The 11,662-nt window shown below is 38.9% G+C and overlaps 1 protein-coding gene across 1 annotated transcript in view; it reads left to right on the forward strand.

Annotated features, from left to right (window-relative positions):
- Window positions 1-11,662, forward strand: part of LOC109970881 (LIM homeobox transcription factor 1-beta-like) — a 33,106-nt gene that overhangs the window by 2,560 nt on the left and 18,884 nt on the right. The gene's annotated exons all lie outside the window — the stretch shown is intronic.

Consider the following 11,662-nt stretch of genomic DNA (forward strand, 5'->3'; position numbering starts at 1 on the left):
GTATTTCACCTAAACCGCAGAACAGTTTTCCTTTTCTTTTAGACTTCAATACCAATGCAGCAATCAAACAAGAGAGATTTGCTTTGTAAAGAAAATCATCTTTCGATTAGTGAAACGAGGATTTTAGGATTAAAACCCAATTGACGACATTGCTATTTTGGCATTTTATTGTATTTTTGTTGGCTACTCTACAGGTATACTGCATATATCTGTGGATAAAATAGCTTTTTAATCCTGACTTCATGTTGTTCTGAATTTAAATGTATAAATAGGTCGTTTCCAGAATTTATTCTGACCCTTATTGTTTCTGTAATTAACAGTGGAAGTAATAGGCAGATCAAAAGCTTATTTGTATCTAAATTAGTCTATCAAATCTGGGCATGCGTTTTAATTAATTACTTAATTAATTAATTAATTAAGAAATAGCCTAGTTATATAATCAAGTCCTGTATTGCAAGTTAAATTTCAATGTTCTTTTAAATGTTAGGAGAAAACTGTATTCATCGTTTTGATAATACAAAAACATGTAGGCTATACTGTAGGGCACTGGTATGAATTACATAAATGATTTTGATTGAGAAATTACTGGAAGTGGTTTATTTTATTTGTGAAATATGAGAATACAGCCACAGTGAGTTAAATTTGGTGGTCTAATAATCTAGTTCAGCAGTTAAGAGGCAGATTTTTTGGATGGCTTTATTTTTACATGAAAACTCAGTGACAACGTGTTGGCTTTGTTCTAATTTCACTGGGAGTGGATGGGCTGTCAGGGTAGGTTAGTGAATAGGAGCCAAATGCAAGACAAAACTAGTGTCACTTGATAAAGAGATTTATTGCTGAACAGTGTACAAGGAACGTGAATGGACGGTGGCTGAAAGCACAGAGGATCAGGTGAGTACAGGTTCAGATGGAGACACGATGAGAACAACAGACTGGGAGTTAAAAATAAAAACTACTCAGAGGAGTAAACCAAGCAAGAATAAGCATTAAGAATATGGATGGGGGCACTGTCATCCTGGAAGACACCACTCATTTAATTTTTGCACCTGTTTGCATTTATTAGAAAACTGTTTTAATTGGTTTATTGTTGTCGGCTGTTTGTTGTGTTGTGTAAGAAGCTGAAATACACACATACCATACTTGTTGTATTGTAGAATTCACTTACGGGTTTTGCTCTAGACATAAGAGTTTTCTGATTAGAAGAAAATATAGAATCTCACATGAAGTGACCTTTAAGCCAGCGGTTTTGTGGCTGGATAATCAGTTTCTGAGCAGCAGAGGGAGGGACCTAGATTCATTTCTTCTCCAATAGTTTTGGAAATCTCTCAGTCTAAATATAATACAATAGAGACAGACTCTCCAGAGGCCTTCTACCCTTCACTCTCTCACTTTGTGTGAGAAGCAGCAGTATTATAGGGCTTTGTAGATTTGGCCCAGCTGGTGTAATCCACTTTTTTTTTAAAACAGTTAAAGGAACATCCTGTTTGTTTAGCAAAATTTATCCCATTGACTACACATTACACACTTTATATTACTGCTGTCCAGTAATTACACTGTAGCATAGCTTAGTTCTCCACCTCTAGGGCATCCATTAATGTCATTTTATTTCTAGGAATTACGAAATGTACTTTCAGAAACTTGCAGACAGTTTATTTGGTTAGTGACATGAGATGCTGACACTCCAGGATGCGCTGACATTTGAGGTTTCCGATGTGGCAGCATTTTCAAATCCACATTCTGTTTTTCATGATAATCATGTCAAATATTTGTTTACTGCTTCAGCATCAGCAGTACTCATTAGAGTGTTCTTGAAATCCTCATCAAAGCGATGTGGTCCTAATTGCCAATGAGACAAACAGAAATCTTAGCACCTCAGGCCAACTATGGTGTTGATCCAATTCCCTGGCAAATCTGCATTCGGTGTCTCTGAATATATTATAACAGACTCATACTATCAGTACATAATTAAATTATTTTCATTTAATATAGTCTACTGAGTTGGGAGATCCATAATAGATTTCTGTATGCAGCACTAATGTACCAGCATGTTTTTGTTTCTTGTTCCTGTTTTAGAATCACCAGTATTATATTGTTGTCTCTGTTTTGGTTTTGGTCATCGCCTTTATTCATATGTCATCGATTATTCATCATTAACAAGAAGGGATTGAATATGTCATTGTAAAACTGAGAGGGTTTGTTTTATTAGCCAGAGAACCTGGTGTGTTCAGCATTAATCAAAGCTGAGACCACAGCAGGCTTTCCAGGACTCTAAACATGCCAAGTCCCCCTGGAAGAAGATGGCAAAGAGAGAGAGAGAGAGGAGGGAACCCAACGGGAACCAGCAGGAGCCCCTTGAAGCCCTCAGCTGATCAGGCCCTAGAAAAACAAGCCTTCATAAAAACTTTGCAGATTAGGTTTCCTTGCGTCTCCAGGCTAGTGCCCCAGTAGGTGCTGGCCGTGCTCCTCCCACATTCTCCATCATTTAACTACAGTACAGTGATTTATACTGCTGGTCTCTGGTCCCACGCTGACTTCAACCAACATAAAACAGTTCGTTGACATTGGTTAGTCCAGGGACGTATGGAGGGAAAGTGTTCAGCTCGTAGAAAGTCAGGATACAGCTGTTGTCTGAGGAAAATCCACGCTTCAAATAGATGCAAGTACATTTTATGATAGTCATTAGATTCTGAATATGTGGCAAACAGATTATAATGTTTTTATAATTCTAGATTAGTTGATTAAATGTCAAGACATGTAGATGCTCTGATTGTCCGAAAGGCCTTGATTAGGGTTAACAAAATAAGATAATACATATTTCTGTTATCAGCATTAAAAATACATGTACATGTTTCTTGGTTCTGTCAAAAGTACAGCCGTAGTTTATTGTTAAAACAGTTGAAAAATAAACTTATTTCAAAATTAAAAATAACAAAAATGCTGCCCTCAATGTTGCTCATTAAATAGAGTATAATAACAATAAATAGCACAGGCTAATGATTGCAGCTTCACTTTGCATGAAGAACTAGGTCTCTTTGTAGTGGGCATCTGAGTTGTTGTGTTACATATTAGTCTTTGATTTATGGTGTCAGTATTGGATGTGGCTTGTGAGGCACAGTGGCTTTTTCACTGGGTTAGCGGTCACAAAAAAAGAGAAACAAATATATCTGAATAACAGACTGTGAAACGAGAACACACAAAGCCTATCTAAAATTAAAAAGCGTTTCTAGTAGCTCTGCTGTGAGATAAATGCTAATAGCAGCATGCTGACATACATCGACAGTGCTAACATGTTGATGTTTATGACTGAGTACAGCTGATGCTGTTGAGAATGTCGACATTTAGCATTGAATGGAGACCAAGACCTTTAAATGTGAAGAATGTGGGGTCATTTATGCAACTATAAAAGTTGCATAAATGACCCCAGAACACTGCATGGAGCACGTTACTGTGCAAGCTTCTCTGTATACATACAGTGGGCTTGCTGTGTTTGTTCCCACTAACACCAGAACAGTTCCTCTTTCACACTGGGACAGACTGTAAAAGCTGAGTTAGCCACAGATCAGTAACGGAGCTGCAGACAGTACTGATGAACATTTGTCACTCTAGCATGAGGCTGATAATAAAAGTAAACTGAGCGTAGCCACACAGCAGTGTTAGATTTGGGTACCTGTAATGAATGGACAAACCTTTTTGCTACAACTACATTGTGAGTATACTTTTTTATACACTGCGGATAAGATGTGTTGAATTTGACCTGGAATAAAAGTAAATGAATTGGGAGTGCTCAGTGTCTTGCTTGCTTGTTTGGCTATGGGTGCTGATGGACTTGTATGAGGTACCTATATGATTTCATTTGTGTGGTCACAATATATATGCAATTTATTTTGAGCATGTAACATTGCCTGTGTTTATGTGTTGCAGAGCGCTTTTCTGTACTAGTGTACAAAGTTGGGGTACTCTGCTGTACTGCTGCTGGCTTTTGGTGTGTGTTTTGTCTGAATGTGCATAAGTGTTGGTATAATTTATTTTGTATGAGGTAGTTTTTTCTGCTGCCAGCTTTTTTCCTTTACCCTCCACGTAGCTTTTGAGCAGCTGTGAGTGCACATAATAGTGTACAGACTGTAACCTCCATACTAGGATGGGGTGTTTTTCTCCTTTTGTATTATCATTGTATTGATGCCAGCCAACTTGACAACTAAAGTTTTTTTTTTAAAGATAATTCTGTGGGACACGTTTTACCTTACTGGCACTAGAAGCTGCTCAGAAGTTGTTGAGGTTCCATATTTGTGACTTGACATATAGAAAGGGAAACAGTCAACCACAGGAACAGTCGGACATTACTTACTGTACTTAACTGTTTTTAGGACTGTGCTCCCATGGCCTGTCTTGTTTTGGCCTCAGTGAAAGTCAACCTATAAGTGGTGTCTGGTCAGTGGATTTTGCTAATTTAATTATTTTTATTACCAGAGACAAATTGAGAACTAGATCCTCCCTGTTGCTTACAACACTGGTTCATAAGGGACAGGCAGGTCAACGTCGTAGTGGGGGACCCAGTTTCATAGGTCCTGTGTTGTGTAATGGCTTAACCCAATGTTTTACTGGGCCACTGACTGGTTTATGGTCTTTGGTTCATTTCCCACAACAGCAAATTGCCGGTTTTAGTATTTATAGCTCACTTCCTTCTAGATGTCTTTCAGACATATTTATATTGGGTCAGGGGGGAATTCTGATTGTTTAGTGACTGTCTCTCTTTTTCCTTTTGTGTGTTTGAATGATTAATACAGCATCATATTCACATACACATACTCAACATCCATTCTTTGCCACTCATTCTTGTCAACCTTCGACTTTAATAGACATACATATTCCACTGTAAAGAAGAAAAGGCCTTTACTCACATTTGATGCTCTCAGTGACTACTTTTGTCTAAATGCTCAAAGAAGAGAACACATTTTGTCCTTAAATGAAACATGACATTAGAAGAGATACCTGAGGATGTGTATTAATTGTCCCATCCCTGAAGTCTCACCTGGAAGAATCAAATACTGTATAGTAATGATGTCTTAATGTTCAGCTCATTCAGCAATATGTCACTGTATCAGCTGCCAGGGAAAAAGTGGTGCTAGTGCTTTTTCCTTCTAAATAAGATGCTATTGTTGTCTTGTTGTTGTGGGTGCATCAGTTAGTGGTGACATTTCAGAGGAGGCATGAACACTTCACCAGCGTGAGCTGCAGCAACCCTGTAGTGAAGACTGTGCCTAGTTTGCTGCTATCAAATGTTAACACCTTTTGGGAGTTTTTATAAGCAGTAAAGCCGCTGATAATCACACCACATTTCTCCCATACATCTGACTTGGGCTCTGATATTTTGTATTCACCACTAGCTAGTTTCACTTTTAGGTTATCCATTTTCACATACTGATGCTGAGCAACGTCCTATTAGCTGGATGTGAGTTGAAGGGCCAAATAGGCCTTCACAAAAAAAATGTATCAGTTAATTAGGTTTGATAAAAAATTATGCTGGATTAGAGGTTTAAATGAAACTGCACCTTATTTGTTTTTTAAATTTTAATAATCTTTATTTCACCCACTTCCCACTCACATTTAGTCTATTGTTTTTACTCATGAATTAGGAACATTTTTACGGCATTTTTGCAGGTTACCTGTTGAGTGCCTGGAGAAACCCAACCCAGTGCAGGACACAGCTGTAAATCTCTTCACACAGTTACACTGTGGGGACTTGATGTCCTTATGTGGACAAAAAGCAAGTGCCCAAAACGTAAATTATTACATTTTAGAGTGATGACTTTGTTTAAGGTTAGGTTAAAGAAATTCTCCAGGAAGTGAATTCAAGTCACTGTAATGTCCCCTGAAGTGATGGCTACACAACATGTGTGAGAAAGAGAGAGTGACAGATTTTTAGCTTTATGGGTTGCAACATGTTGTTCACACATACAGTACACTACGCTGCTACATACTCTTTTAAAGGCACAAGAGCTTGAACTTTGCATACAGCAACCCATGGTGTGCCTTATTGTTCCTTTTTTTCTGAGCCCAATCACACAGAAAATGATACAGTGAAACTGAATCTTGTTAAAATCTCCTACATCACACTGAGACTGACACAGTGACCATGGGGTGTATCTGAATGAATCAACAGAAGCTTTAAGGAACTTGTATTATACTGATTTTAAATATCATTTAACTGCCTACCTAAAAAGAAAACTATTTATTGGGGGCTGTTTATTTGGCAGTTATTGGATATATTTCAGTGGGGTTGGAGGATAAAATGAAGCAGCAAGTTTCTTTCAGTCTGTAACCTGTGACTATTTAGATCATACAGGGTAATAATTGTCCTGTTCAGTCATGACCTCCCAGCAACTCATTTTGGTCCACATTTACTGTTATATTCAACCCTCATTTGTGCTAGTGTTACCACTCTCTTTTCACAGAGCTGTTCCCCATCTGCCTTATTAGCCCACTCTGTATTTAAGCCCACAGCCAGCCTTCAAGCCTCTGCTTGGTTGCCAATCTGTTTCATCCTGGATGCTGTGCTTGCTCACTCCCTGCATTACAGGGTTTGAACCCTCCACCTGGTCAGTAGCCTGCTCCTTGCCTGTTTTGTTAGTCATTTAATGCTGAAGAACTGTGGCTGTGTCAGTGCCTTGTTCCATTCTGACCTCTGCTTAGTGTTAGATTGATGCATTTAAACAGCTCCGATACCCCAGCCAGTCCCAGCCATTTTCCACCCTGGAGCCAGCTGAACGATTTACCAGCAACACACCAGCAGCCCTGGCTTAGGGAAATGACTCTTGCCAGAAAATCTCTTTCTGCATGTTTGTTTGAACTTGGTAGAATATTTATTTGAAATAATTAATACATTCCTGAGTTAGACTTACCTGAAGTAATGAATGAAATTTCGGCGTTGTCCTTAGAGTATCTGAAGTGATTAACAAAGTCTCTTGAGTGACTTTTACCTAAAGTAATCTGTGAATATCCCAGGGCTCTAGGTGCAAGCATTTCACTGAGTAAAAATCAGTGTGTGGAAAATGATGTGACTGTTTGACTGAGCTTGTTGGTTCTCAGTTTGTAAGGACCAGATGCATTTCATCAGTATTAAGAGACCAGTGAGTGAGATCACTGGATTGGAAAATACAGTTTTGGTGTTTATGGAGCAGCTTCTCTTCTGTTTGTGTTGGACCAAGAGTGGTAGTGAGCTCCTGGACACATGGAGTAGACAGCAGCTGAGGTGTCACAGTGGAGAGAGGGGGAGCAGGTGAAACATATTGGGCTGCTCGAGGTGACAACACCTCTGCTCTACTGTATGTGCAATAAAACCTCAGTGAGTCAGAGCAATTTATCAAAACACCCACTAAATGAGCATAAACTTGCAGAGCAGCAATCATTGCAGCTTTGCCCTCAGACTCCCATCCACCACCGGTATACATTAACTGTCAAGCTCCTTAGGCTAATAGCTAACTGTTTAGATGCTGCGCTGATGCATTACCATGATGGCCAGCAGTGGTTCATGTGCATTAACTATTATTGAATAACTGATTCATGTTCATGTGGCATCCAAGTGAAGGCCTATGGTTAACAATGTTGAGCTCATTAGGCTGAGTGGAGTCAGGAGCACAGTTCCCAGTGATGAGCTCTGAACTTCAGTTTTATTACAGAGAGATGAAATGAGGGGTACATAGTCACTAACACTGAACGGTCTGCTGCTGTATTCACTGCTGTACTGTCCAGTTTGAATTCTAATCTCACACTGTAGCTTTCTAACATCTAATGGAGAGCAAAATAAAAAACAGAAATGCATTTCAAACTGAACAGTAAATAGTAGATACCTTACATCGAAATGTTTCATTGACAGTGTGTCCACTTGGCTTTATAGTCATTTGTGAGACTGGAGCTACTTTGTAGTTGTGGACGGTCACATGAAAAGGTGTTTCAGGTAAGTTTTCCTACTACAAAAATGAAATCATCATAGCAGCTGTTACTGAATTGTGTAAACAGCTTATTATATTACATGTTCAGTTATTTCTGTCATGTACTCTTCTAGAAATTATCATAGTTAATTTAACCTGTGTTTATTACATGATTCTTGCAACATTTGACGTTGTCTGTAAGTGTTTCCAGATGGGTTTTGGTTCCCCTAAAGTTATTTCTTTAAGAAAGTAAATGTGCCCCTAGTTTTTTTATTTATATGCATAAGAGCCCCTAAAAATAACTGTTGGCGTAGAGCCCTGTCTCCTGATTTAGATTTCCCTGAAGTAATCTGTAGAGCTCCTGATTTATACTTATCAGAAGTTACCTGTGAACTTTCTTTAGTTAACCTCGGGTTTCTCTGTAAAGGTTCTAGGTCACCATAACCACATGTCCAGTTATATGGCTCACCTATATTTCCTGAGTTTCTGTATTTGCCAGGGCTTACCTGCATTGTTTTACTGTCGTGTACACTGTATCATCTATTATTTATCTATTCATCCTTTGCCAGTCAGCCTTGTGTCTCTGTTACACTTACCATTGTTAGTTTGCATACGTCTGTTCATATGTTTGCCTGTCTGTGTTTTAATCACTAGTTTATCATTAAATCTCCATTTACTTTTTCACCGTAACCACCTCGTTGTCATGTGGGTTCTAGGAGTACAGTCAATACATAATCACACTTATGTGGAAATGGTGACCAAGTTTCTGATCTGTCTGATCATCTGCTTGTTTCTTTTACTATAAGAAACATGGTATTATTGCTTATTGAAAAGACAGCCAAAACTACAAAGGAAAACCCAGGGTGTAATAATCCATAATATTCTAGTCCAACATTGTAAAAAATCCTGGCATGAGTGAGCCCATTTTTCTTGCTTTATTTTTTTCCTATATCTCTCTTGCATAGCAGCTCTCGGATCTGACAGATACATGTTTACCACTCTTGGTCGGCTGCGTCTTTCTCTTTTCTCCCATATAATTGTTTTATCAGTGCTGGGGGCTTCTTTTGGGAATATGGCTGACATTTAGCAGGCTGAGATGACACAAGACCCCAAGGGCTCATCCAAAACCTGCTTGCTCCAAGCTGTCCACATTATTAGCTTCCTGCTCTCAGAGGAGACCTCAATCATTCACACACAAGGCACACACCAATACAAACACACACTCCATCCCTCTGTTTTATTATTCTTTGTCTTTCTTTATTGTTTTCTTTCCAGCTCTGTGCTTCTTTTTTTACATAATATTTTCTCGTGACTTTCCTTTGGGTTCTGCCTCCGATTCACCCTCTGGACAAAGAGTGCTGGTGTGGGCAAGATGCTCACTTGTAGGCCTGGGTCCTGTAAATATGGTGGTAATGCTGCTCTTAATCTTTTTCATTTGACTAGCTAACTGTAGTTTTTGTGCTGAAATAGACTTTGTGTATAGTGAGTGACATTCTGAAAAGCTATGCATGGATCAAGGCCAGTGGAACCAGAATCATTGCATAGCTGCAGTGTCACACACTTAATTCCAATTTATGTCACAGTGTCAAATCTACATCGCAGGGTATTGAGTAGATACTGTGCAGGTGTGTACCCTATGCCATAGTCTGGCATGCACCTGCCCCAAAATGTAACTACACAGAAACCCAGATAGCAAGAACTGTGATGGGTTGCATTGCGTTTCCTCATCCATGTTTTTTAGTGGCCGGACAAACAGAGAAAATTCACCCTCCTGCCTCAGTCACTTCAGTGGTCATACAGACTGTCTCCTATGACGTTTTCTCGGGCCGGACAAGCAGAGAAAATTCATCCTCCTTCTTCAGTCACTTCAGTGGTCGTACAGACTGTCTCCTATGACGTTTTCTCTGTTCTCTCTTCTTTCTGCATTGCAGTAATTTCAGTAAACATAACTGCTGTTCAACATCTATTAGCTCCAGTCCTAACATGACAGTTTCAGTCACCTGTTTGTGTACTAAGTGGTGAAGAAACTCGCAGTGGCATAGAAATCCCACCACTAGCTAGCATTTTGGCGGTGTAATTGTACGCAGACACATCAGCGCACAAATATTCATTGCAGAAGCATAAATGAGGCTGAGACTATTAACAGCATGAGTTGACAGAGTTTCAGCTACCAAAGAGAGAAACGACTTAATTATCTTTCAGCGGGAGTGTGGGTTTTTAAACTGCAGTATTAGTTTATGAGGCTCTGAGCCTAAGAATAGATGTTGAGTTTTAATGTCTGCCTTCCTGTTTTCCATCATGAAAGTCACTGCTGTTCACCAACAGTGAACGCTGTTTTAATAAATGGACACTGTGTTTAGCTTTAGTCTTCTGAAAACCTGGGCGCCATGACGTTTTGGTCCTTTGCTTTGTGAATGTGTAAAAAAACTACTTTATACCTTGTATGTGTATATGGACACTGTGTGTAGGTGCTAAAGCGTTTTTGGCAGAAATTAGTGGAATGTTTACTGTGGACGGTGGCAAACACCAAAAATATATACATTTAGAATCCCCTTGACATTTGTATGGTATAAACAAACCTTTGGTTTTTCAATCATTTTTCTCCACTCTGCTGTATGACAGATTGACATAAGAAAGATGCAAAGAGCGACTTGATGACATACAACATAAAGTCACACACCGGACCTATGCTACACAGGTTTACTGTGTGAGCAGTGTGTTGCGTTGCACAAACTCAACATAAAAAATGTTTGTAATTCCAATTTTTTAAATGAATCGCAAATGACCTCTTATAGTTTTGCATATTTATTCATTCCTCTGCTTTGGATAGACTATAAACTAGTACAATACCATGGTTTGAAGAATAAAGGAACTCAAACTTTAATTAATCTTATGTCAGGGTATCGCACTATTGAAATGTCCAACAAGGTTATGTACTGTATTTCAATTTTAAAAAGACTGCAGATCCTGTCAGTGTGTTGTCTTGTGGTTCAGAATAATCTAAGTAATTGCACACTTTTTGGCTGTGGCTCAGATGGTTGTCAGATTTTTTTTTGTTTTTGTATGTTAAGTCTTTTGGGTCACTGTTCTGATGGAGTGTTAATGTCTTGTGTAATAATGTGGTCATCATGGCCCAATTAGACTTAAATTTTACAGAAACACATGTGACAGAGACTTACTCTGTAGACGCCGACCATCTGTGACATTTACACACTGAATGATAGAAGCTGTGCGGGGTTTGATTATTGTTATAAAACTTTAGTCTGGAAGACCTTCACTAAGAATCATATGAAAATAGGACAAGGCTGCTGTTTTTTATTTGTAGCTATATTTACTGTTTTGAATTTCAGAAAACTGCTAATTTTTATTAAATGTAGTGAAGTTTGTTTACAGAATACTTAACCATGTTTTTCCAGTTTTTTTCGTAGTGTCTTGAGAAACACATCAGAATTATGAAAACAAAGTTTGCTCCCAATTCTATTATATTATATAGTATTCGCTGTTTTTGAGATTAGTTCAGAGTTTTTAAACGGTATTAGGACTGAGAGAAGAATACACACATTCTCTGTCTGAAGCAAATGCACCTATCAGGAGCAGCACAATTTATTAGTTGGCGGTCATGTCTCGTATGCCCTCTCTGTCAGAGCTAGGTGTTGGTGGCGTGTCAGTGCTGCTTGTCCTGGGAGTGGACTGTGGAGACCAGGGGGTGGACAAAGACAACCTGCACTGCCAGT

Source organism: Monopterus albus, unplaced genomic scaffold, assembly GCF_001952655.1.
Source record: "Monopterus albus unplaced genomic scaffold, M_albus_1.0 scaffold209.1, whole genome shotgun sequence".
Taxonomy (NCBI): domain Eukaryota; kingdom Metazoa; phylum Chordata; class Actinopteri; order Synbranchiformes; family Synbranchidae; genus Monopterus; species Monopterus albus.